Below are 25,848 nucleotides of genomic sequence, written 5' to 3' on the forward strand. Positions count from 1 at the left end.
TGTTTCCCTTCCCTTATGCTCTGATAAAATACTCTCTCAAAGGAATCCCTTTATTAAAAAGAAAACAATTCATTGGATATATTTCAAATAGTTACTCTTCTTTCCGCCTCCCAGTGCACAGGGATTTTCCTCCAGCTTTCACTCTGAGAATCTGGCCAGGCTCCAGGAACTAAAACTCCACAGTGTGTAGAGCCTTCTTACGACAAAGCTCCATCATTTTTAACTCTCTAGTTAGTTCATTCCAAGCCTCCAGCAGTTTACCACCTAAATACCCAAGTGTTTCTACAGTACCAGCTCCTATAGAGATTTTTATTGTTGTGCTTCTGTTTCTAGTAAGTGGTGATTCTTGGTACATTTAACTTTCAAATCAAAAAAAGAAAAGTAAGCAGAAATCTTAAAGAAGAAAATAATAAACTCGGCTATATATAATAAACTTTGACTACATCCAAATATGAATTTTGATTCCACAAAATATCTCAAATGAAATGAACCAGCATAAATAAAGGGTAAGAGGATTAAAGTACAGTGCAGGAGACCAAGTATTCAAAGAACAGAACAGGACAGAGAGACAATCATTTTAGTACTGATTCCCCATGCTCCCATACTCTTTCCAGAACCATTTAATGTTTGGTTGGGACCAGGTGACAAATTTTTGATCCAATGTATGTACTGCGACTGCAAGTGACATGTGTGAATGCCAGGCCAAGTGTTAATGCCAGGTCAAGGTGATAAGAACCAGTGTGCCTCCTCCTCTCCTCCCCAGACATGGTAGCCTTCCAGGCCATAAAATCCGAAGAATGATGCTTCATTACTGTTGTCAAATAAGGAAAGGCAAAGGCAAGAATGGACCCTGTAGTGCTGATTAGAGTCTGAAGTATCAAGCTGTGTGTCTGCTTTAATATATAAAAGATAGACAGAAATAAATGTGTGTCTGTGAGTCCTATGTGTACATATGCATGCTCCCTAATTCTGATCATTGAAAGAAATTAGAAATAGTAATATTCTAGTAGCAATAAGCACATCTAATACTTATCTCTTTGTTTATAAATACCAATAAAAGAGTCTTATAAAAATTGGTTGATTCCAGGGCTGGAGCACCAAAAATAAAAAATGACCCTAGCCACTTCCTTGTACTGAAAGCAAGAAATACCCAAAAAATGATAGAAGAGGAGAGGAAGAAGAATAAGAGAGAAGGGGGAGAGGGGGAAGAGAAGAAGGAGGAAGAAAGAAAAATAGTTATAGCAGCTAACTTATTCAGTTCCCAAAGACAAAACCCAGAACTTGAAAGAACTTAGATTATAACCCAACTAATTAAATAAATATTCATGAGTCCATACTGATGTAAAACAGTAAATGAATGAACAAATAAATCAGAGACAAAGGGCACATATTTAGAAATAAAAATGGAAATCTAGTGGATAAACATAGAATAATACTGACTGTTCTGAGTCAGCACTGAGAAAGCTCTGAACTAGTCTATCACTAGGCCCAGCAACCCCAAGGGACAGGAAAACTGCCTGTGCTGAGTGGCGCAGGCTTAAAGCCTGCACAGCAACCTCCACCTAGCCATGCAAGCACAGCACCTCACTCAGAAGCTGGTAGGGCCCCACGCAGCATCCCCAAACAGTGGGAAAGCTTTGGTGTACCGTGTGGCATGAGCTAAAGGCCTGCACAGCATCCTAGCAGCTAGTCTAACTGCTCAAGCTTGGCACAACACTCAGAATCTGGTATAGTTCTGTCAGCAACTGCAAGCAGCCAGAGAGCTTCAGAGTGCCACATGGGGGTGAGCTGAAAGGGCGCCCAGTGTACTCCCATCATTTGAGGAGCCTTCAAGTGCCAATAGGGACCTGGTAGGCCTGCCTAATGATCCCCACTCAATTGGGGAAACTCCCTGCAGTGCAGACAGATAACCTCAACCCAAGAAGCAACTGAGACCTTGCATTTGATTTCCCCAGGAGAATACAGGAAAATTGTCGGTGTCGCTCCTGGCCGGCAGGAAGAACACGCAACAATATCTGGCGGTGGTCAGGCTTTTCTTTATTTTCTCTCCGTACAGTCTGCCCCGGGATCCTACCCGGCCGAAGCCTCTACCGGTCCGCTCTCCGCGGCTCCTTCCGTGCTTCTCCCCTCGTGGCGGGAGAGGCACTCGCTTATATGCAGTCACAGCACCCAATCAAAGCGAAGCGGGTAATGCAAGCTAATTGGCTAACATCAATTGTTGCTAGGCAGATTATTCTGTGAGGCAGGCTGTTTATGCGGCAAGGACACCCAGGAAGCAGGACGCAGGCGCCATCTTGGCGCCCTCGATGGGAGGGGTAATCTAGCTCAGGCTTTGCTCTTTCCTACAGGCCCCATGGCTGTTATGCATGGTGGCCTAGCATAGCCGCGGCTCCCAACAGAAAATGGCAAAACAAAACAGAAAAATGCAATCTCAGACCCCAACCTACCCCAAACAAGCCCAAGAGAAATGGATATAGAAGAAAGTGTAAGCCATACACCTGAAACTTCTGAAATGATAGCAACTGAAATAAAGAAACAACTCAGTGAAGCCATAAAAGAACTCAGATCAGAAATAATCTTCCAGGTAAAAAAAGAAATAAGAAATATAATAAAAGAAATGCTGAATACGTCTGCAGAAGATATAGTTTTAAAATTGAGGAGAACTGCAAAAAGATGGAAACATGGAATGAACAATATAAGAAAAAATAGAATGCATGAAACAGATTCAAAGAAATATCTACAAAATCAAAAATTCCTTTGAAACTTGGGGCTGGGGATTTAGCTCAGAAGCTTAAGCACCTGCCTTGCAAGCAGGCGGTCGTGAGTCTGATCCCCAGTACCAATAAAAATGGGGAAAAAATTTCCTTTGAAACTGGAAAAAACAATTGAATGAATGTGAAGATAGACTTTCAGACCTCAAAGACAAGATTGCAGATAGTGAACAGTAAAGGAAATATCTTTCAAAAATAACAAAGAAATCAGGAAATAACAATTCATTCAAAAGTTGCAAGGTGATGCAAAGAAAAATAATGTAAGATTGATAGGTGTTAACAAAAAATAAGGTGCCAACACAAATGATATCAAAAGGCTATTTACAGAATAGCTGAAAATTTCCCAAACATAGGAAGAAAACTGATGTACAGATAATTAAGGCATATAGTACTCCAACTAGCCATAACCAAAATAAATCTACACCCAGACATATAATAATCAACATTCCAGAAATTCAACAGAAGAACAGAATATTAAAAGCTATTAGAGAGAAAAGACACATCACCTATACAGGAAAGCCAATCAGAATTGCAGCAGACTTCTCAACACAAACAATGAAGTCAAGAAGAGCATGGAGTGAAATTTCAAATCCTAAAGGAAAATGACTTCCAACCCAGACTGATGTACCCTGCAAAACTGTCCTTCAAAGTTGATGGAGAAATAATATACTTGCATGACAAAGAACAGCTAAAGAATGTCATGATCACCTAACCAATCCTGCAAATAATACTGAAAGATATTCAAGATAGACATAAAATAACTAGGAACACCAACAGAAAAAACCCAATAAGCAAGTAAAACAATTAAACAGAGGGGAAAGGTAAAGAACCAATAGCTGAAAGATAACATGACAAAAATAAGCCAATCTATATCACTTATAACCACTAATGTAAATGTCTCAATGCACCAAAAGAAACAGACTGGCAGAATGGATCAAGAAATGACATCTAACCATATGCTGTATGCAAGAAACACATCTAACCCAAAAGAAAACTCTTTTGGCTGAAAGTCAAAGGATGGGAAACAATACTTGATGCAATAGGAACCCCCCCCAAAAAAACAAGGGGAGCTATTCATTTTGCAGACAATGTGAACTTCAAACCAAGAATGATCAGAAGAGATAAAGAAGGTCACTACATATTAGTTAAAGGAAAATTTCAAAAAGAAGAGATAACAATCCTAAATATACATGCACCAAATATGGGAACACCCAGCTATGTAAAACAAATATTAATAGAAATGAAAAATCAAATAAACAATAACACAGTTATAATGGGAGACCTTAATACCTCATTGACACAAACAGACAAATAAACTGGACACAAAATCAGCAAAGAAATAACAGAACTAAATCAAACTTGTGAACAAATGGATTTAATAGACGTGTACAAAGTGTTCCACACAACAGTATCAAAATATATATTATTCTCAGCTTCACATGGGCCATTCTCTAAAACAGACCATATACTAGCCCATAGAACATGCTTAAGTAAATGCAAAAGAATTGAAATTATCCCATGCATATTATCTGAACATAGTGCCATGAAACTAGAAATTAATGACAAAAAACTGAAAAAGATCCATAGACACATGGAAATTAAATAATATACTGCTGAACAATCAATGGGTCACAAAGGAAATTAAGAAGAAATTAACATCTACAAGCAAATGACAACACAAATACAACTTACTGAATGAAACCTGTGGGATGCAACGAAAGCAGTCCTCAGAGGGAAATTTATTTACGGTGAATTCCCACATCAGAAACAGAACAAACACAAATAAACAACCTGATGCTACACCTCAACCATCTAGAAAAAGAAAAGCAAGTCAAGCCCAAAGCCAAAAGAAGGAAGGAAATCATAAAGATCAGAGCAGAAGTTAATGCTATAGACATTAAGAAAAGAATCAAAGAATTAACAAATCAAAGAGTTGATTCCTGAAAGAATAAATAAAATTGATAAGCCCCTACCAACCTTATTTTAAAAAGAAAAGAAAAGGCTCAAATTCATGCAATAAGTAATGAGAAGGGCAAAATCACTACAGACCCTGTGAAAATACAGATCATCAATACCTACTTCAAAAAACTTTACTCTCATAGATTCAATAACACAGAAGAAACAGACAGATTCCTAGAAACATATAAATTACTAAAGCTGGATCAAGAAGATGTAAAACTGCCAAATAGCCCAATTTCAGTTAATGAAATCAAAAATGTAATTAGAACTAACAAAGAAAAGCCCTGGTCCTGATTAATTCACTGCTGAATTCTACAAAAAATTCAAGACTTAATGCAAACACTCCTCAAATGCTTAAATGAAATTGAAAGGAAAGAAATTCTCCCTAACTCATTCCTGGAATCAACTATTACTCTAATACCAAAACCAGAGAAAGACCCAGCCAAAAAAAAGAACTACAGGCCAATCTCCCTAATGAACATAGATGCAAAACTCCTCAATATAATACTGGCAAACAGAATACAACAAGTCATCAAGAAGATTATACACCACAACCAAGTGGGATTTATCCTAGGAATGCAGGGATGGTTCAACATATGCAAATCAATAAACATAATGTACCACATCAACAGAACCAAAGACACAAATCACATGATCATCTCAATAGATGCAGAAAAAGCTTTTTAGAAAGTCCAATACTCATTCATGAGAAGAATCCTACAGAAAATTGGAATAGATGGGCTTTACCTGAATCTGATAAAAGCCATTTATGCAAACCAACATTTAACCATGTTAAATAGTCAAAAGCTGAAATCCCTCACTCTAAAATCAGGAACAAGACAAGGATTTCCATTATCACTAGTCTTATTCAATACAGTGCTAGAAACATTAGTCAGTGCAATTAAGCAAGAAAGAAAAATAAAAGTAACAAGGATAGGAAAGGAAGAAGTCAAATTATCATTATTTGCAGATGACATAATACTCTACATAGAAGACTCCCAAAACTCCGTTGAAAAACTTCTAGATTGAGTAATGTAGCTGGATGCAAAGTCAACGCTCAAAAATCAATAGCATTCCTCTACACACAAAAAAAAAAACCTCACAGAGAGAAATAAGAGAAACCACATTCTTCATGATAGCATCCCCCAAAAATGAAATACTTAGGAATCAATCTAACAAAAGAACTTTATAATACTCTGAAAAAAGAAATTGAAGAAGGTCTTGGAAAATGGAAAAACATTCCAAGTTGATGGATAGGAAGAACAAACATTTTGAAAATGGCCATTTTTCCAAAACTGTTATACAGATTTAATGCAATTCCAATCAAAATACCATTAACATACCTCACATATCTAGAGAAATCACTCCTAAAATTCATCTGTAACCAGAAGAGACCTAGAATAGCAAAGGAATTTCTGGCAATAAAGATAAGGCAGAAGGCATCACAATCTCCGACTTGAAGTCATACTACAAAACTACTCTGATAAAATCAGCATGGTACTGGGATAAAAACAGAGATCAATGGAATACATTAGAAGATATGACCACAACTACAAACACTCAGCCAGCTTATCTTTGATAAAGGAACCAAACATATTCACTGAAAGAAAGATAGCCTCTTTAATAAGTAGTGCTGAAAAAAAGTGGCTTTCCATAAGCTAAAACTAGACCCATGCCTATCACTGTGCACTAAAGTCAAAATAGATCAAAGATATAAATATTAAAACAGAAACATTAAATCTGCTGGGAGACAAAGTAGATAGAAATGTTGAAAACAGAACTTTGAAGGTCAGAGCTCAAGATACCTGTTTGTGAGGAGACGCCTTTCTACCTTCAGAAGGCAATATCTCACTATGTATCTCAGGCTAGCCTTAAACATTATGCAGCCGACTTCCGGGAGAACATGGCGGACAGATAACAGCAACTACCGGAGGCTCTCTGAAAGACTCGGCTCAGAAGCCAGGAATGGTGCAGACTAAGGAGACATAAGCAGGTGGAGATATGCTCTGCTGACTCAGGAACGAACTGGGCTGAGAGAAACCAACTTGGAATGCAGTCCTGGTGCTAAAACAGGAACAGAAAAGCCTCGGTGTGGAGGCTGGACCCTGCGCCATTGTAAGCCTCGATTTGGGTTTCCCGCTGCGCGGCGGCTGGCTGCCTCTACAGTGGCTCGGCAAGGAGAGAGACGCGCAGAAGCTCTGAGAACGGCAATCTGCGAACGGCAGGGAGGCGTGCACTGACTTGTGGTGAGGTGAGTGAGAGAAACTGACACTCTACCACAGTTTGACTCCAGCGGAGGACTTTCTGGGCCCGAGCAGTCCTGCGAGAGCAGGGCGCGGTGGCGACTCCAGCCACACATCCCCCTCTCGCGTGGGATTGGTGAAAAGTGCCTGGCCTGTGTGACGCTGCCGGCGGACCTGGTAGGCTGTCCCAACCCATATCCCAGAGCCTGACGGTGGCCGGGAGGGGAGACGCGTAGGCTGCCTGGTCCGTAACTCCCTGGTGCGCAGCGGTGAGCGGGAACACCTAACTGGCGCAATTCGATCAGGCTGTGGCTGACTGGGAGAGAAGCTGGGCCTCTTATATAAGCTTGCATATATAAGGAACAGAGAAGAAGAGGCAGCATGGGAAGAGGCAGCAACAAGAAAGGCTCCTCGGCCCCCAATTCTGAGAAACAGGCAATAGCAGACACCGCACCAATACATATAAGGCACCATATAGAGAGCCTCATAGACCAATTCAGGAATGAAGTTATCAACGACCTGAAGCTAGAAGTATGCAGAATAGTTAGAGAAATGCTAAGTACCACCCAAGAAAAAACAGGTGGTGGAATGGAAGAACAGAAAAAGAGGGGAGAATTGTTTGATGGAGAAAATAGAGAAAGCATAGAATACGTGAAGCAGGTTCAAAGGGACTACCAAGATACTAAGAAGTCTATAGAAGACTGGCATAACAGCTTGAAAGAAACTAAGGACAGACTATCTGAACTGGAGGGCAGACTTGTAATATGGGAGAATGAAATGAAAAACTTCTTAAAAATAACAAAGAAACAAACAGCAATAATACAAAGACAAGAAGATGATAAGAGGATCCATAACTTAAGGATTAAGAACATAAAAGAAGAAGTAGGGACACAAACAAGTGAACTACAAAAGCTACTCACAGAAATAATCCAGGAGAATTTTCCTAATTTAGCAAAAGGTAAAGATACTCAGATGTATGAGGCATACAGGACCCCAGCTACCTACAACCCAAACAGAACAACACCCAGGCATATAATAATAAAAATTCCAGAAATTCAATACAAGAACAGAATATTAAAAGCTGTCAGAGACAAGAAACAGATCACTTACAAGGGAACACCCATCAGAATTACAGCAGATTTCTCTGCACAAACCATCAAATCACGAAGAACGTGGGGGGAAATAATTCAAGCTTTGAAAGATAATAATCTCCAGCCAAGATTGAGATATCCTGCACAACTGTCCCTGGAAATTGATGGAAAAACAAGGTGCTTCCAGGATAAAGATGAACTGGGGGAATTTGCAACCACCAATTCAACTCTACAGAGAGTATTGCAGGATATTCTAAAAAAAGAAAAATACAAAGAATCCAGAAATAATGGCAGAGAGGCCACAATGAATGGAGCAGAGAACAAAATAAAGAAGACAAACTGACAGCTACTGACAGAAAAAGAGCTCAACAGAAATGAGGCAGAGAAGATTGGATGATAGGAACAGCTATTTTGGAGAAAATGACATCTTAATAGGTAATACTGATTTAGTATCATCTTGTTTTGAAGTCTCATCTAGCTTTTGTCCTTCTGTCTCCAATGGTCTAAATAGGCTGTATCTTATTGGATTTTATTATGTACGATAGTATAAGCAAAAACCTTTTAAAGACAAGGAGATTATACAGAAACCATTGTTCATTTTCTGTTAGTCGATTCTAAATACTCTGTAATGCTGTCATTCTCTTGAATGGTTTTACATTGTTTTGATATACTTAATGCTACAGTATACGAAGTTGTACTCAAGGATTTCAAAGAAAGAGACAATATGGTAACCACTTTTAGGTTAGGATTATCTGGTGGTGAAACACTATTCTGCTTAAATGGTTATGTTTTGATCTGCGCTGTTTCGTTGTTATGCCCTCTTTTATCTCAATCTCCACTCCATTATTTACTTTTTTATCTTTATCCTTTTAATTAAAGGAAAAAAAAATAGCAGGATATATTATAGTAACCCACTTTGACTTTTCATTACCTTGATTTAAAGCCCTGTATTACTCTCACCATCTGGTTTTTAACTGATGTTCCCCTATTCTGTTTTGCTGGATAGTATCAGGTTCGAAAGTTTAGGCATCAGCTGTGAAGATAATGAGATTCATTATGACGCCCATTCTTGTTGACTTTTATCTACTTTTGAAGACCTACAATGTCTCCAATGTTTTGGTTTTGTCGGTTCTATTCTTTACTGTTTTGTTCAATTGTATTATAACTAACAAAATAGGCAATTCTATTAGAGATAGCGAGAGGCATTATGGTAACCATTGTTGATCACCTTGTATTATGTTTTTACATTATCTATTATGTCCACCCTTTTGACTTGACCGATTCTGTTCTGTTATGTCACATTTGGTTTTACTCTCTTCCAAAAAAGTAATAAGAACCGTGGGAGCAATGAAACCCAAAATGTGTAATAGTCATGGTACAAAAGAGAGGAAAAGAAAGTGCTCCACACTATATAACTGCATGTATATTTAAGTGTATAAGATAGAAAATGATATCACAGAGTTTTATTGGATCAATGAACAGAACTGTTTGCAGTATCATTGTTGGAATGTCCACTTTACAAGCTTTAATTTTGTGACTTGAACAATTATTTCTAAGATGACAATATGTAATCCATTAACTAGTGATTTCCTACTGTTCATTTTTTTTCTGTAAATCTGTATAACTTGTACCCTTTCCCTGCTTTTTTTTCTTTTCTCCTTAAATAAAATTAAAAAAAAAAAACAAAAAAAAAAAAAAAAAAGAAATGTTGAAAACATAAGGATAGACAGAGAATCAAACAGCACAGGGAATACTTCCCAGAATCAACAACTGGGATCTCATCTTACTAAAAAGTTCTTGTGTGTCAAAAGAAATTTCCAACAGAGTGAAAAGCAAACCCTCAAATTGGGAAAAAACCTTACTCAGTTGTCCGTCAGACAAAGGACTTTTATCTTGAACATATAAAGAATTTTTAAAAATCAGACTCCCAAAATTCGAAGACCCAATCCAAAAATTGGCGTCTGTGATAAATACACAGTTCTCAGATGAAGAAATACAAATTGCAAATAAATATATGAAAAAAGATTCAGCATCATTGGTCATTACAGATATGCTAATTAATACCACACTGAGATTCCATCTCACTCCAGAAAGAATGGTCAGGATCAAGAAAACTACCAACAATAAATGCTAGAGAGGCTACAGGAAAAAGGAACTCTCCTGCACTGTTGGTGGGAGTGTAAACTAGTGCAATCATTGTAGAAATCATTCTGGACGTTCCTCAAAAAGCTGGATTGGAAGTCCCATTTGACCCAGCTATTCCACTTTGGGGCATATTCCCAGAAGAACTGAAAACATCATACCACAGTGATATATGTGCACCCATGTTTATAGAGATGCAATTTGTAATAGCTACATCTTGGAAACAAGCTAAATGCCCATCAACTGAGGAGTAGATAAAAAAAGATGTGGTATTTTTATACAATTTTATATACTCAGCTATAAAGAAGGATCACATTGAGGCTTTTATAGGTAAATGGATGTGACTTGAGACCAACTGATAAGTGAAATAAATTAAACTCAGATGTGTAAATACCATATTGTCTCCCTGGTATAAGAGACTGAAAGAGTAAATGAGATCCAAAATCTTCAATAAATATTGTGAAAGGGTAAGAAAACTGCTCAAAGTGGAAAAATAATTCAGATAGTGAAAAGGAGAAAAGAAGGAAAGAAAAATAAAAAAAGATATAAATTTGTATATATGCACTCAAGATAGCTAAAATGATTGCACTACTAATTCTATTAGTTCTTGAAACACGACAGCTAACATTTATAGGGTTAGATCAATTTTGCATGTTTGTATCTGATATTCTGAGTAACTCTTTTGAAGATAACCATGCAAAATAGCCACATTAGTCATGTTGCTACTATCTTATTTTGAAAGCCTATACTGTTATTATTTGGGGATCTTCATTATTGTTATTTATTTTCTCTTTTGTGTCTTGTTTTTCTTGTATTTTACGGGGTTTTTGGGGGGGTTGTTTGTTTGTTTTACCCTCTAATACAGAAAGGACAGATGTACATATATAGGCTTATACATGTCTAAATCTTTACCTAGAGAGTTTGCAAAAATTGCTTTTATTAAGTGTGATGGCATGAGTAGCTACTTTAAAGAAAATGAAACATTATGGTAGCCATTACTGATTTCCTATCATCTTGCCTTGAAGTCCAATAATGTTTTTATTCTTTGTTTTGATTGGAGTTAAGTCTGTTTTCTATTATTTGATTTCAATATGTGTGAAGGAATGGACAGCTATTTTGAAGAGAACAAGAGACATTGTGGTAACCTTTGTTGATTTTCCTATTGTGTTGCTTTGAAGTCCACTAATGCCTTCATTCTTTTGTTTTGATCAGCTTAATACTATTTTAGTTTTGTTTGAATTCATTGTGTGTGTAGACAACTATTTCAAAGAAAACAGACATTATGGTAGTCACTGTTGAATTCCTGTTGTCTTGTTTTGAAAATCTGTGTTGCTTGCATTGTTTTGTTCTGATCTGCTTTGTACTGTGTTTTGTTTTGTTTGTTTGTTTTATCCTGTCAAATAAAATAATAGTCCATTTATATTCCAATATCATAAATGTGTAAGTCTTCTAAAATCTTGACAATAAAAGAATAAATATCTAAAAGTTAGAGACATGAAGTTTTTCCCTATTGCAGTTCTATTTTTAATTACAGATCATACTGAAAGCCTTAGGAGACCACTCTCCCTAGTGAACATCAGTTTAAAAATTCTCAGGGAAATACTGGCAAGTAGAATGCAGCAACTCATCAAAAAAATTATACATCATGACCACGTAGGATTTACCCAGGATATAGCGTTTAACATAAGCATATTGATAAATGTAATGTACCACATCAACAGAACCAAAGACAAAAATCACATAATATCTCAAAAGAAGCAGAAAAAAGATTTTGTTAAAATCCAACACTTGTTCATACTAAAAAGCCTACAAAAACTCAGAATAGATGGTATCTACTCAATCTGATAAAAGCCATCTATGACAAACGAACAGCCAACAATATATTAAATGGACAAAAACTGAAAGCTTTCACTCTAAAATCAGGCACAAGACAAGGATGTACACTATCACCATTCCTATTTAACATAGTTCTGGAAACATTAGCCAGAGTAACTAGACAAGAGAGAGAAATAAAAGTAGTAAGGAGAGGAAAAAAAGTTAAATTATCACTATTTGCAGATGACATGATACTCTCTCTATGTAGAAGACCCCAAAAACTCTACCAAAAGATTACTACAGTTAATAAGCAAATTCATCATTGTAGCTGGATACAAAGGCAACACTCAAAAAATCAATGGCATTCCTGTACACAAAAAATACATTCACTGAGAGAGATATTATGGAAATAACACCTTTGACAATAGCATCCAAAAAATGAAATACTTAGGAATCAGCCTAACAAAGGATGTAAAAGATTTATATGATGAAAACTATACTACTCTAAGAAAGGAGATTGAAGAGGATGTCATAAAATGGAAAGATATCCCTGCTCTTGGTTAGGAAAAACAAACATTGTGAAAATGGCCACAGTTCCAAAACTGTTATACAGATTAAATGCAATTCCAATAAAAATACCTCACAGATCTAGAGAAATCATTCTTAAAATTCATCTGCAACCAGAAGAGACCTAGAATAGCAAAGGCAATCCTGGGCAACAAAGGCAAGGCAGAAGGCAACACAATTTTGACTTGAAATTATACTGAAAAGGTTCTATGATAAAATCAGCATAGTACTGGCAAAAAAAAAAAAAACTGACCAGAGGATCAGTGGAACAGATTAAAAGATGCAGATACAACTACAAACACACTCATCCACCTTATCTTTGACAAAGAGGCTAAACATGTTCAATGGAAGAAACATAGCCTCTTTAATAAATAGTGCTGGAAAAATGGACTTTCCACATGCTGAAGACTGAAACTAGACCCAGGTTTATCACCAGACACTAAACTAAAGTCAAAATGAATCAAAGATGTAAATATTAAAACAAAAACACTCAATCTACTAGAAGACAAGGTAGGTAGAAATCTTGAAGACATAGGGGTAGGCAAAGAGTTCCTGAACAAAACACAAACCACATGGGAAGTACTTCAAAGAATCTCATTTTATTAAAAAGTTTTTGCACTTCAAGATAAATCACCAACAGATTGAAAGGAAAACCCACAGAATGGGAAGGAATTTTAGCCAACTGTTCCTCAGACAAGGGCTTACATCTAGAACATATAAAGAACTGAAAAACAGGGACCAGGGATTTAGCTCAGCGGCATAAGTGGCTACCTAGCAAGTACAAGGTCATGAGTTCAATCCCTGGCACAAAAAAAAAGAAAGAAAGGAGGGAGGGAGGGAGGGAGGGAGGGAGGGAAGGAGGGGGGAGGGAGGCGGGAGGGAAGTGTGGGAATAAAGGAAGGTATTGAAAAACATCAGGCCCCCCGGATTCAAAGACTCACTCCAAAAATGGGCCTCTGAGATGAACACACACTTCTCAAATGAAGGAATACAAATGGCAAATAAATACATGAGGAATGTTCAACATCACTGGTCATTTGAGAAATGCAAATTAAAACAACATCAAGATTCCATCTCACTCCAGAAACAACAGCCGCCATCAACAAATAACAAATGTTAGTGGGTCTGTGCAGCAAAAGAACACTTCTCCACTGTTGGTGGGAGTGCAGGCTGGTACAACCACTGTGGGAATCTGTGTGGAGATTCCTCAGAAAACTAGGATTGGAGGTCCCATTCAATCCAGCTATTTCCCTCCCGGGTATTTTCCCAGAAAAGTAAAAAGGTCATGCCACTGTGATATATGTACACCCATGTTTATAGCAGTACAATTTGTAACAGCTAAATCTTGGAAACCAAAATGCCCATCAACCACAGAGTGGATAAAAAGATGTGGTATTTTTATGTAATGGAATATTACTCAGCCATAGAAAAGATGATCTTGAGGCTTTTATAGGTAAATGAAGACAACTTGAGACCATTCTCATAAGTGAAATAAATCAAACTCACATTTATAAGTATCATATTGTCTCCCTAGTGTAAAAAAATTTTTTTAAAAACTGAAAGAATAATGAGATCCAAAATGTACAATAGATATTGTAATAACGAAAGGGTAAGAAAGTGCTCAAAAAGAAAGAACAACTGGGATAGGGAAAGGATATTTTATAAGGAAGACAGGAAAAAATTATATGTATGTAGGCATACATATATAAATGTATGCAAGATAGATAACTATACTGCTAATCGCTCTTAGTTCATCAAAAAGAACAGTTTGTGCTGTCATTGTTTGATTGTTTGATCATTTTTATGCCTAGATCTTGTAACCTGAACAACTACTTCTAAGATAACAATATGCAACATATTAACCAGTGTTAATTTTCTACTTTTAAAAAAATTCTGCATCATTTCTATCCTTTTTTCTCTTTTGCTTTTTAAAAGAAAAATAAATAAAACCTTGGGGGGGGCTTAGCTCAGTGGCACAAGCACTTGCCTAGATAACGAAGGGTCACAAGTTTGATCCCTGGTACCAAAAAACAAAACAAAAAAAAAAACTTAAGAAATAAAGAAAACCTAAGCCATATTGTATAAAGTAGATGAGAAAAATGACTTCCAAACATGCCCCATACCCTAATTCCCAGAACCTGTGAATATATATATGACAAAGCAATAGGGAATCAAGGTAGTGGATGGAATTGGTGCTAGTTAAATAAAGAGACTGTGCTGGACTATCCCAGTGTAATCACAGTGTCCTTAAATGTGATGGGGGGAACTGCAGAAGAGCAGAGTGAGAGCGGTGCAGATCAAGGGCACTCACCTGTTACAGCTGCTCTGGGAGCCGGAGGAAAAGAGCCACAGGCTAAGGAAGGGCAGCTGCTCAAAGTTGAGAAAGAGAAGTGCTGCCCACGGGGACCCTCAGAAAGCAACAGTTAATTCTTGCCATGATTTTATTTTAGCCAACTAAGACTAATGCTGAAATTCTGGAAGAATTCTGGAAGAAAAGGAAGTTATTAACTTCCCTGTATAGCTTTAAGCCATTAGGTTTACAATCATTCATTACAGCAACAACAAGGAAATCAGTATTCGTAGAAATTTAATCTATAAAGTAAGGCACGTTTTGAGAAATATTTTTAAAATAATAATTTTTCAAATTCTGTCTTGGTTTTCCAGACGATTAATACAACTGCTTTTGATGGTAAAAATTTCAAGAATATGGTGGCTGCTACTCCTAACTTTCCCCTTTTCCTCCCCTCCACCCTTTCCAGCTTCAGCTTCTATGTTACTGTGAGCTGTAATTAAAGGCTAAGTTGAAAGACCACAAACTGGAAAGCTGTTATAAGTGGTTCTCTCAAATTTCCTGCACCTCGGGAAGTGGAGCCATGTGAGTGCTTTTTTTGGTTTGACCTAGTTAATTTTCTGTTCATTTGTGTCCGTTGAATCTTGTATTTTGAACATACGATGTAATAACCACTTTCTATTTTTAAGAAATTGTTAACCATTTTTTTGGATCAGAGCAAAACACAAACTCTTAAAAACCCTTTTAATGAAACAATGATTTTTTTTCAAGCCCACCAAAAAATAGGTTTTCTAGATCTCTCCATCTTTGCAGTGAGCTGTTTTTGAGTTTTTATTCTAAGTATCCAATGTACAAATGTACATTTAAAAAGTTAAGGCTAAAAATATCTCCTTAGACATACATCAGCAAAAGTAATTAGCAAAGTTATTCAGAGTTTTTCTCTAAAGGCTTTTATTGTTGGCGTTAATTGTGCCTTTAACTAAAGTTTTCTTCTCTTGATTACATCCTTGAAAAGTGTGTTCATATTTCTCAAGTCTCACGTTCAAGCCAAGAGCTAAAGGGCCAGCTCAATTAAAGCCTTTGCTTTAAAAAATAAATGCAGTCTTCAGCAGAAAGAACAATGATTAATTTGCTGAGTTAGTCAAAAGCAGATGTCAATGTCTTCCCAAAAATAATTTATTACTTTTCAATGACTAAGAAATAAACAGTGGGTACAAAATCACTTCTCAAACTGCAGCATGCAATCGAATTGTAGGTCACATACCTACAATAGAGGCACAATGGAGGTCTCGGGAGCAAGTATTTTAGAAAGACAGATCCAGCTGGGACCCCATGGGGATGAGCCTGGGTCTAGTTCTACGATGGCAGGTGATGGCTTTGGGCTGAGGATGTGAACACGGCAGCATAAGCTGGTGTGATCCGAACCAGCAGGACAGAAGTCATGGTGTGGGGCAGAAAGCCTGCAGCTGAGGCCACAGCAGGTGCCCAGCAGGCTCAGAAGAACAAGGGGTGCCAGAATAATCCGAATAATCCTGACTGTCTCCAGCAGAAAGGTGTTAGAATGCAGATGTGCTCAAGTCTAGGCAGGGGAAAGAACGTGATGTTTAAGATGGGCTTTTGTAAACGCGAATGAGGGGATCCAATGCCACGTGGTGTCAGCCTGCTCTAACCAATGAGAATGGAAGCTGTTAATAACCTTCCACAGGGAGGTGTCCTGGCTTAGCTAAGAGAGCCCCATCCTCACTTAGTCACATCCGCTGGCCTGTGAGAAGATGCCAGCAACGCAGGCAGAGCGAGGACAGTCACCAGTACACAAAGTCAGGCCCAGGTGGAGCACAGGTACTTCTAGAAGAACAGGCCATTTTTTGTAGCCTTCTCAGGAATGTTTCCAGGTTTCAGGCTTGGAAGGTCTTAGCCAGAATTGAAACCTAATTATATTCTATTCCTTAAGATTTCCGAGACAGAACAGGAATTGCATTTGCAGAATAAGGCCACAAATGTCACAAAATACCAAGGGTAAAAAGGAAATGATCGCCCTCCTTTGCCTTCTATCCAAACATTTCTCCTTTCGATGAATTTTTTTGCTTTGTGAAAAACACTCTACAGATAATTCATGACTTGACAGTGGTTCCGAATACATGATATTTCATGTAAGTATAATCATACAACCATTCTTGTTTTTTACTATCAGTACAATATTAATTGCATTACATGAGGCAGCAACACTTTATTATAAAACATGTTTTGTATTAGATTATTTTTGCCCACTATCGGCATTTAAGGTAGACTAGGCTAAGCTATGATGCTCAGTAGGTCAAGTGCATTCAATACAGTGTTTCCAATTTAGGATAGTCGCATAGTGACAAAACCTTATTGTAAGTATATGAATATCAGCATTCATAGAAGTTAATCTCATATATTAACAGGAAATAATTTTATGTTGAAGAAGAGGAATAGAAAGATAAATAGACCATTGAAGATGTGTCCGAACATAAAAAAAAACTAATGATCAAGGAGTACAAAAGATGCAGATATATCTGCTTGGGGAAGAGGGGCATCATAAGCTAAGATTTAGTGCCATTTAAGGCAGGAAAAGCGTGGCGATGGGGAATCGTAGCTGTAAACTGTTACGCGCACGGATGTCACACATCCAGCCGCATGAGACACTGCACCCAGCACGGCCAGTGCAGAGATGAAAGACTGCGAGATGCAGAGCAGTGTTTTCCTTTTCAGTGGTTTCTCCCACACTACTCAAAAGCTTCTTCTCCTGCGTGTTTGTTTTGTATTCTGAACTCTAGAATTTTCTTTCTTGCTGTTTATCTGTTCCAGACGTCTACTATATTACAACACTTGAGTTTCCTGTGTTTGGGTTCAGCTTTATTACATGATAAATATTTATACATTTTATTAACAATCTCAGTAAACATGACCCATCATCTTAAACTTTAAATCATACATGTGTACATACACACACACACACACACACACACACACACACACACTTTTTCTGGTATTGGGAGGTAAAACCCAGGGCCTTCACACTGAGCTATCTCTCCAGCCCTTTTTTAATTTTTTATTTCTAGTGAAGAACTTTCCAATCACTAAATCACCCAGACTGGGCTTGAACTTTCTATCCTCCTGCCTCAGCCTCCAAGTGTTGGGATTATAGGCATGCGTCACCACACCCACTTTAATCTCACCTATTAAGATAGAATTTAATGTAATTTCTGAAATCTTCTGGGATGAAACATTGTATTTAGAAATTGTTACCTTTATTTTATTTCTAGGGCAGAAGAAGGGGGAAAAAGGAGACCTAGGACATAAAAAGTATGAAACAAGTGTTATATACAATTTAAACATGAAAGTAACCCCTTTCACAGAGACTGTCTTAGAACACCAAGATTGGAAAACTTCAAGAAAGTGCTTAGAGATATAAGAGAAAGTGCTTCTATTGAAATACCTCGGCCATCTGGCTTTGGAATTCAAAACCAGGGCCATGGACAAGACACATCTAAAGTGCGATTTTACCAATCAATGCTGTAAGACATTGGGCTGGCGAAATCATCTGTGTCTCTCTCCTAGTGCTTCGGTCCTTATTCTCTTGGAAATTGGGATTTTAATACCCTTGTCATGAGATTCCAGGAGACAATGCAAATATATAAAACTCATACATTTACATACAATTAACACACTGCCTGAAACATAAAAGTGCTTAAGGAGTGTCAGTCCTAGGTGTGCTAATGCCAAGAATAATACTGTATTAGTGCCCTGAAATAACTTGTTAGTTAGCACTAAGCACTCTAAATATCAGGAGAAGACATATGCTTAGATAACTACACCAGCCTTGTCCTGAGAACCTGCCCTCCTCGGGCAGAGCTCGAGTGGCAGCCACACTAACCCGAGGTGGACAGCAAGGATGGACCTGGCCTCTTGACCTGGCAGCCTGATTCTCAGCTCCCAGATCTTGCATTCTCTCTGAGAGGTATGCACAGCTCTGTCACTCAGTGCTGGGCCCTGAGTTCTTCCTGTTACAGCAGGACGTGGCCATGAAAACCCACGTGGCTCTACAGCATCCAGTTCCTCAGTTCATCCACATCTGGTGAGAATTTCTCAGATAAGTCTCCCAGCATCTCTAAGGAGATGCCACATGCTGAGTACAAAATCTTGGGGTGAAGTATGAAAACTTGAGTAAGCCTAAGGCAGAATTCTTGGGAGACTGACGTATTCTCACATGTCCCAGATTCCAGACAGGTCTGGAGATAAAGCGTAGTGCAGTAAAAGCAATTTTTGAAGACCACAAGACCACTACTTCATGAAATATGTCTGCACTGAGAGCACCATGTCAGTAGCTAACTACACTGCTGAAGCTAAGACACCTTTACCGTTGGTGGAGTTGATCCCACCTGCTCCTCAACATATTTATTGTAAAATTTTAGGAGAGGCCATAGTTAAAAAGGTGGCATGTCATAAACAAAAACAAAAAGAACAAACAAACGAAAGAAGTAGAATTAAAAAGAGAATGTGAGTTTAAGGCCAGCCTGGGCTACACAACGGGCCCCTGTTTCAAAGTAAAACAAAATGTGGCATGTAGGGGGCTGGGGATTTAGCTCAGCAGCATAAGTGCCTGCCTTGTAAGCAGGCAGTCATGAGTTGGATCCCTGGTACCAATAAAAAGGAAAACAACAAAAAAAAAGTGTGGCATGTGTTCCACTTTGGGCTAACACCAGAAGTAGAGGAACTGATAAAATAGCAGAGGAAATGGAGTACAATTGTTAGAGAGGATTAATGAGCCACCGTGGTACACAATTCAGGTTAACATGTCTATTGATATCAACAAGGCAACAATACTTGTTTTTGTGCAATATATATTACGGGCACTTTTGTTGCTCATCAGCATAACAACTGCAGAACTCTTCACGTCTCTGAGTGATTACATTCCAGGAAAACTGAACAGGTCTTTTTGTGTTGTTATATGAATGGACAGTGCTTGTCATGGCTAGATGGCTTTCTGATTTCACTATTCAGGTCAAAGGTGTAAACTTTTTTTTTTTTTGAGACAGAGTCTTGCTATGCAGTTTAGGCTGGACTTGACCCCACTTTGTGGTCCAGATTGGTCTCAAACTTTTAACAATCCTCCTGCCTCAGCCTCCTGAGTGCTGGGATTACAGATGTATACCACCATACCCAGCTTCAAAGGTACAGCTTTTTAAGGTGAGTCTGGACACTGTGTCATTCATAGAGAGATTCTGGTTAGTGAAAAATGTCAACCAAACTTAACAATGTTATGCAGAATGGATTAAAATTACATGCCCTTAACTGAGGTCTGTCCACACAGCTCTGTGAAGAGACGGACGCAGAGCACGAACATTTTCTGAAATATATTGTGAAGTTTCTGAAGGTAGACCGTTACCCAGAGTTTTTGAGGTTACAAGAGCTGCTTCAGGAGTAGGGACAGCCTAAGGCTAGCGTGGGCCTGGGCTGGCCAAGCTGGTGAGAAGATATATAACCTTAGTTTGATAATACTATAGTCAACTAGAGTGAAATCCGTACATAAAGAAAATGTAGCAAAACTTTGATAAATGCATCATACTACCAGCTAAGACTGACAGTAAAGAGCCATGCAACAGCCTCAGCAACTTGAGACAAATGTGTGGGGAGTCCCACCATTGCGGCTTCCGTTTGTGACACCTGAACAGGTGACTCAGGAAAATTAACAGTGCCTGAGAGTTAAATGAGAACAAAGGAGACAGAACATCTAGAACACAATGCTTGAAGATATGCTGCTTTTCTACACCTAACCAAATTTGAAGTCAACTTAATCCTTGGGGCTCAAGTCCCCGCTTCAGGGGTCACACTCACCGAAGTTACAGAACCCAGCACCTAAAAGTTTGGCATGTCGCTGCTAACTGACGTGGCTGAGCCCCCCTCCTACTAATTCCTCACATCATGGTGGTGTTTTTTGGTTCATGTGCTTGACCCATAACTACATATAATTTAAGAAACTGGCATTTAATAAGCCCCAGCACCAGCCAAACTGTTATTAAAAGTGAATCACTGGAAACCTTTGTTTTCCACTATTTGGAGTTCAGATTGGAATAGTCAGGCATAAATAATATTCAGTACACAAGACTTTAGCCCAGAAGAGATTTTTTTCCCCCTAAAAATTGAGGGCAAACTATTTGGCTCTTTTAAAATCTAAAAATAAATACAGCTTACTGGTTCCAAATGCTGTTTGTGGTAGAACAGCTCCAAAACCATTGCAGTTTGGAAACAAGTCACATTGAAATGGCGACCAATCACACCACAAAAGGCTTGAATTACTTTTTCTATTTTAAATAACAAAATTAAAAGCGAAGTATTTTGATTAAAAAATCAACAACCGCTTCCTAAATTCCTGTGCATTTTCATAAGGATATTAGTAACCTAGGTGGAGCCTGAGAGATGAGCTTCTCAGCCACAGAAAATTACCCAACCAACCACAAAACTTTACCAAAGATTTCAGAAATCAACATGTTGCATTTACTCAAATGAGTGCTCGAGTCAGGATAAAAATGATGGTGAGATCCTACATGGGGTGCTGCTTCCAATGAATTGAACAAATGGTTTCTGTCTGCTAGAAACTTTCCAATGAAGAAGAATGAAATTTAGATCATGGATTAAACAAATATAAATTAAATAGTAAAGCTATGAAGTAATTTAAGTGTGTTTTTAAAACACACCATTCTACGCTGAGATAGAAAGTTTGCTTACCCTCAGATTGGTGAAAGACTATGCCCTCCGTGGCTCCTATGACCCCAAGTTCCCTAAATCACGGCGCTTGTCAGAAGCTGCCGACCCCTTCCCCACTGGTGCTCCCCCCTCCCCATGGAACTCAGACTGCTGTGGGAGTAGCTTCGCTGCTATACACTCCAGCCTTGCCTCCCCAAAACCTGGTTTTTGTTTTCATTTTCTCAGTCAAATACGGTTTCTGACTCTCCTGACCCATGCTTAGCAACTCTCCACGGCCATCTGCAGAGCTCTGACTCCACGGCAGTGGTGCCAGATGCTGCATACACAACTGTCCACTCCTCCCACCACCCTATACCCTCCCTGGAGAACCCTGCTTCTTCCTACCCACAGCCCCGCAGGCACAGACTCCATCCTCTCTGCCTCCCTGTCTATGTTCTGCCTGCCTTTGCATCTGGACAGCAGCCCCTGCTCTGCTTCCCATTCCACCTATTCAGCTCTTTCTGGAGCCTTCTTTTGTCTTTTTCATTTTTATCGGTACCAGGGATCGAACTCACGACTGCCTGCTTGCAAGGCAGCTGCTTATGCCACTGAGCTAAATCCCCAGCCCCTTTCTGGAGCCTTCTTGATGCCTGAGATATGCGGGACATCTTTTCTCTGCCACTTTTGTGGTGGTAGGACCCCTAACAGTGTACTGTACTTAGTAGAAAGTAGAGGTTCCAGTGCTTGTGCTGGAGCCAGAGGCCACAAGGGTCAGGCACCTGTGTCTGCAATGGACATTAGGGAAATAGGCTGACAACAGAGTCCAAGGACCTAAGCATTAGGCTTCAGTGCTCAATAAACAGATCTCCATCACTAATGCCACATACACATGACACACCTCAGCAAACATTTAGCATGCCACACCGCATGTAACACACACAGACACACATGGAACCACACCTCTCCATTCACCATCCTTTTACCCTATTCATTATACACACCACATACATACAGACCTACAGTATGCTCCAAAACCTCACTTTCCGTCCTCCTTTATCCCATCCAGCCCAACAAACTTTCACACTAAATTCCCAGATAGCCCTCCGGTCCGTCGGAGACTGGAACCCATCCTATCACTTTCTTCTAAGCGTCCAACACGTAGCCATTTGGCACAAAATTCATTTCTTCATTGAAGTTACTTCCTGTATTTGGAAAGCAGCGAGCTACAAAAATAGAGGGACTTTTTAGTGGTATTGTAGCAAAGTGAAAGATTATATTAAATTTCTCATCTAAATTCATTAGGATTAATCAGATACACAAGTGTAAATACTGCATTGTTTCTCTGATCTGAGAAACTGAACGTGTAAATAAGGATCAAAATGTATAATAGATATTGTGAAATAGGAAGAAAATATTCAAATGGAAAGGAGGAGAAGGGAAGGAGAGGGAGAAAAGAAAGGAAGGACAAAATGATAAAAGGAAAAATGGAAATAAAGCTTTTGTAAACAAGGAGGGGAAGAGAGGTTGAAGGGAAAATAGGGGAATGGGAAAAAAAGAATCAAGGTACATCATGTACAGGTACAAAGTCCCCATGATGACTGGGATCATTATGTATACCTAAAATGTACCAATAAATGTAATTAATTTAAAAATAAATAAGTAAACAGAAATTCATTGAAATCTGGGAAACTGAACACGGTCTTCGACAGATACACTTCCTGAGATAGAGTAGCCAAAGAAAATTAAAGATGTAAATTGAGACGCGACGGTACCAAGTGGCAGTGAGTAGTTAGATGTATGTGACTCTAGTTCTAACTTGTGTGGCCTTTCACAGATTACCTTATTAGAGCTTCACAAGAGCTCTGCGCTGCACATGGAACAGGTGCTATAACCTCCCCTTCTAGATTCACACAGGAAGCCGACAGAGGACTCACAGTGAGCCACTCCACTCCACTTCCTCTACACATCTTCCCACCTTTCTTGCTGTGTCTTAGGACAAAAAACACAGCGCATGTGAAAGGTTAAAAAAATTTTCAGATAATTCCAAAGGCCAGTGTCCTGGCTGATCCCAGTGACAGTGAGAGCAGATTTCTCCCCACTCCGGAATGATGGCTTAACTGATAGGCATCCATGACTAATTCAGTTCTCAGTATTATGCAGTAAGCTGCCACAAAAATGTAATGTAAACTTTGCAGCTGAGATAAATAGGTCAAATGATTCATCCTCTGTAGACATGGAGATCACTGGCTCAGCAACCAACTATCCAAGACCATTTCCAGGCAGACCAAGTCAGGATATCAATGAGAATAAACTCTCACTGTGTCTATTCGCTCTTGCCCTGGCCCCCTCCCCTTTTCCCTTCCCCCTCCCCTCCTTCTTCCTCTTCCTCTCAGATCCCTCTCTCTAGGCTCGGGGCCTTCCTGGAAATCCCTCTGGGGAGATACTCCAGGAGTAACTGCTTGCTAGCTGAGGCCAGAGCCTAAGTTAAATGCACCTGAATGAAGCACCTCCTTCAGAGACTGGGGATGAGAATGGAACCAAAGGAACCAAGCACTCCCTCCCAGAAGCATGGTCTGCCATCAGCCTCTAAGACAAAGGCCCTGCAGCCAGTTACCTCTACTACTAAGAAAAGGAGTAAAGTCAAGGAGCTGAATGGGGCAGGGCAAGAGTATGAAAGGGCAGCCCAAGGCAGAAAGGTAGGAGGGCGCCCTGTGGTCAGCCACAAGAAAGAAGAGTGAGCATTTCACCAACCTGTTCGCACTTTTAAGTGTCTCAAAATGAAATATGAAAATAAAAAGCCAGTACAAACACTGTGCTTCTTCCTGAACCTATCAAACCATTTACAAGCTAGAAAACAAACTGTTAGCTGTGTTTTTGTGTTATCATCTCCAAGTCCTTTTTTTTCTCCTCCAAAAAAAAATTAATCTTTCCTTAAGCAGGACGGCTGTTTGCCTCGGATGGAAATAAACTGAAACTTGTCTCCCTCGGAAAAAGCAAGCACATCAGAATGTCACTGTGACACCTAGGGGACCTCGGGGTTACTACAACAGCAGTTTGAAGGCCTCTGACCTTTCTGGTTTCTCCCGTCGGTTTTTTGTTATCTTTTGTCAGTCTTGGCTGCCTGTGAAAATCAGCTTCATGGGCAGACAGCCCTTGAAATCTCTAATCCTAGAATGAAGTACACGAAAGGCACAACAGCTACACTTTCTGTGGCTGCATTCTGCATCCTTTCCCTTTTTTGCAGATCTTCCTTCATTCCTTCTTTAAATAGAAACCAAACAGAAGTCCCAGAGGAGAAAACCTCTGTCCGTGACAGCCTGGGTCTATGACGACAGCCATGGTAACAGATGTGGGTGTTAAAGAGAGCCAGAGAAGTTGTGTTTTACATTATGGGTAAAAATAGTAATAACAATAATAATAAGCAGGGATAACTACCAATCAAGATAGAGGGGCCAGAGTTTTGGTAAGCAGATTATTCAAAATTAAATAGACACAATTAGCTACAAGCCAACAACCTCTATATATGTACATAGGTACGTGTACAGAGGTTGATCAGAAAAGTGCTCAAAACTCAATTTTTATTTAAATTTATCTTTCCAACTTATATACAAAAGCATAAACAGTGCATATATTTATGAGCAGCATGCAATATTTCAGTACAATACATGTGTTAGACATGGTGTGTTATTTAAATCAAGCTAAATATATTTATCTCCTCATACATGTATCATTTCTTTATGGTAAAAAAAAATTCCAAAATCCCTGCTTCAAGCTCTGTGAAACTCACGGCACGTTGTCTGTAATCATCCTGCACAGCAGCCCTGCTGAACTCCCTGCACCTGTCTGTCATTGAATCTGTTGGTCAGCCTTCCCCAGCCTTCCCTGGGCCGCACTCTCCCAACCTCCAGCAACAACCAGTCTGCTCGTGACGTCCCTGAGATCAGCCCCTTTTTCAATTTCTCATGCGCATGAAGTCACGCAGTACTTGTCTTTCTGTGCCCAGCTTGTTTCACTTAACTTTGTGTCTCCAGATCCACTCACTGTGCCAGAATACGAGATTTAGTTCTTCTCTATAGCTGAATAGTAGTCCTCAAATTTCTTAAAGTAAGCAAAGGACTACAGCTGACAATTAGCAAAAGAGTGAACACAGGCTACTAATAAATAGTTGGAAATGTCCAATGATGCCAATGAATGGAATACGTGAGATGATACTATATTTTCTATATCAAACTTGTAAAAACTATTTTTAGCTCCGATAAGCA

Source organism: Cavia porcellus, unplaced genomic scaffold (genome assembly GCF_034190915.1).
Source record: "Cavia porcellus strain 051 isolate PalLab524CR breed Dunkin Hartley unplaced genomic scaffold, mCavPor4.1 scaffold_11, whole genome shotgun sequence".
Classification (NCBI taxonomy): Eukaryota; Metazoa; Chordata; class Mammalia; order Rodentia; family Caviidae; genus Cavia; species Cavia porcellus.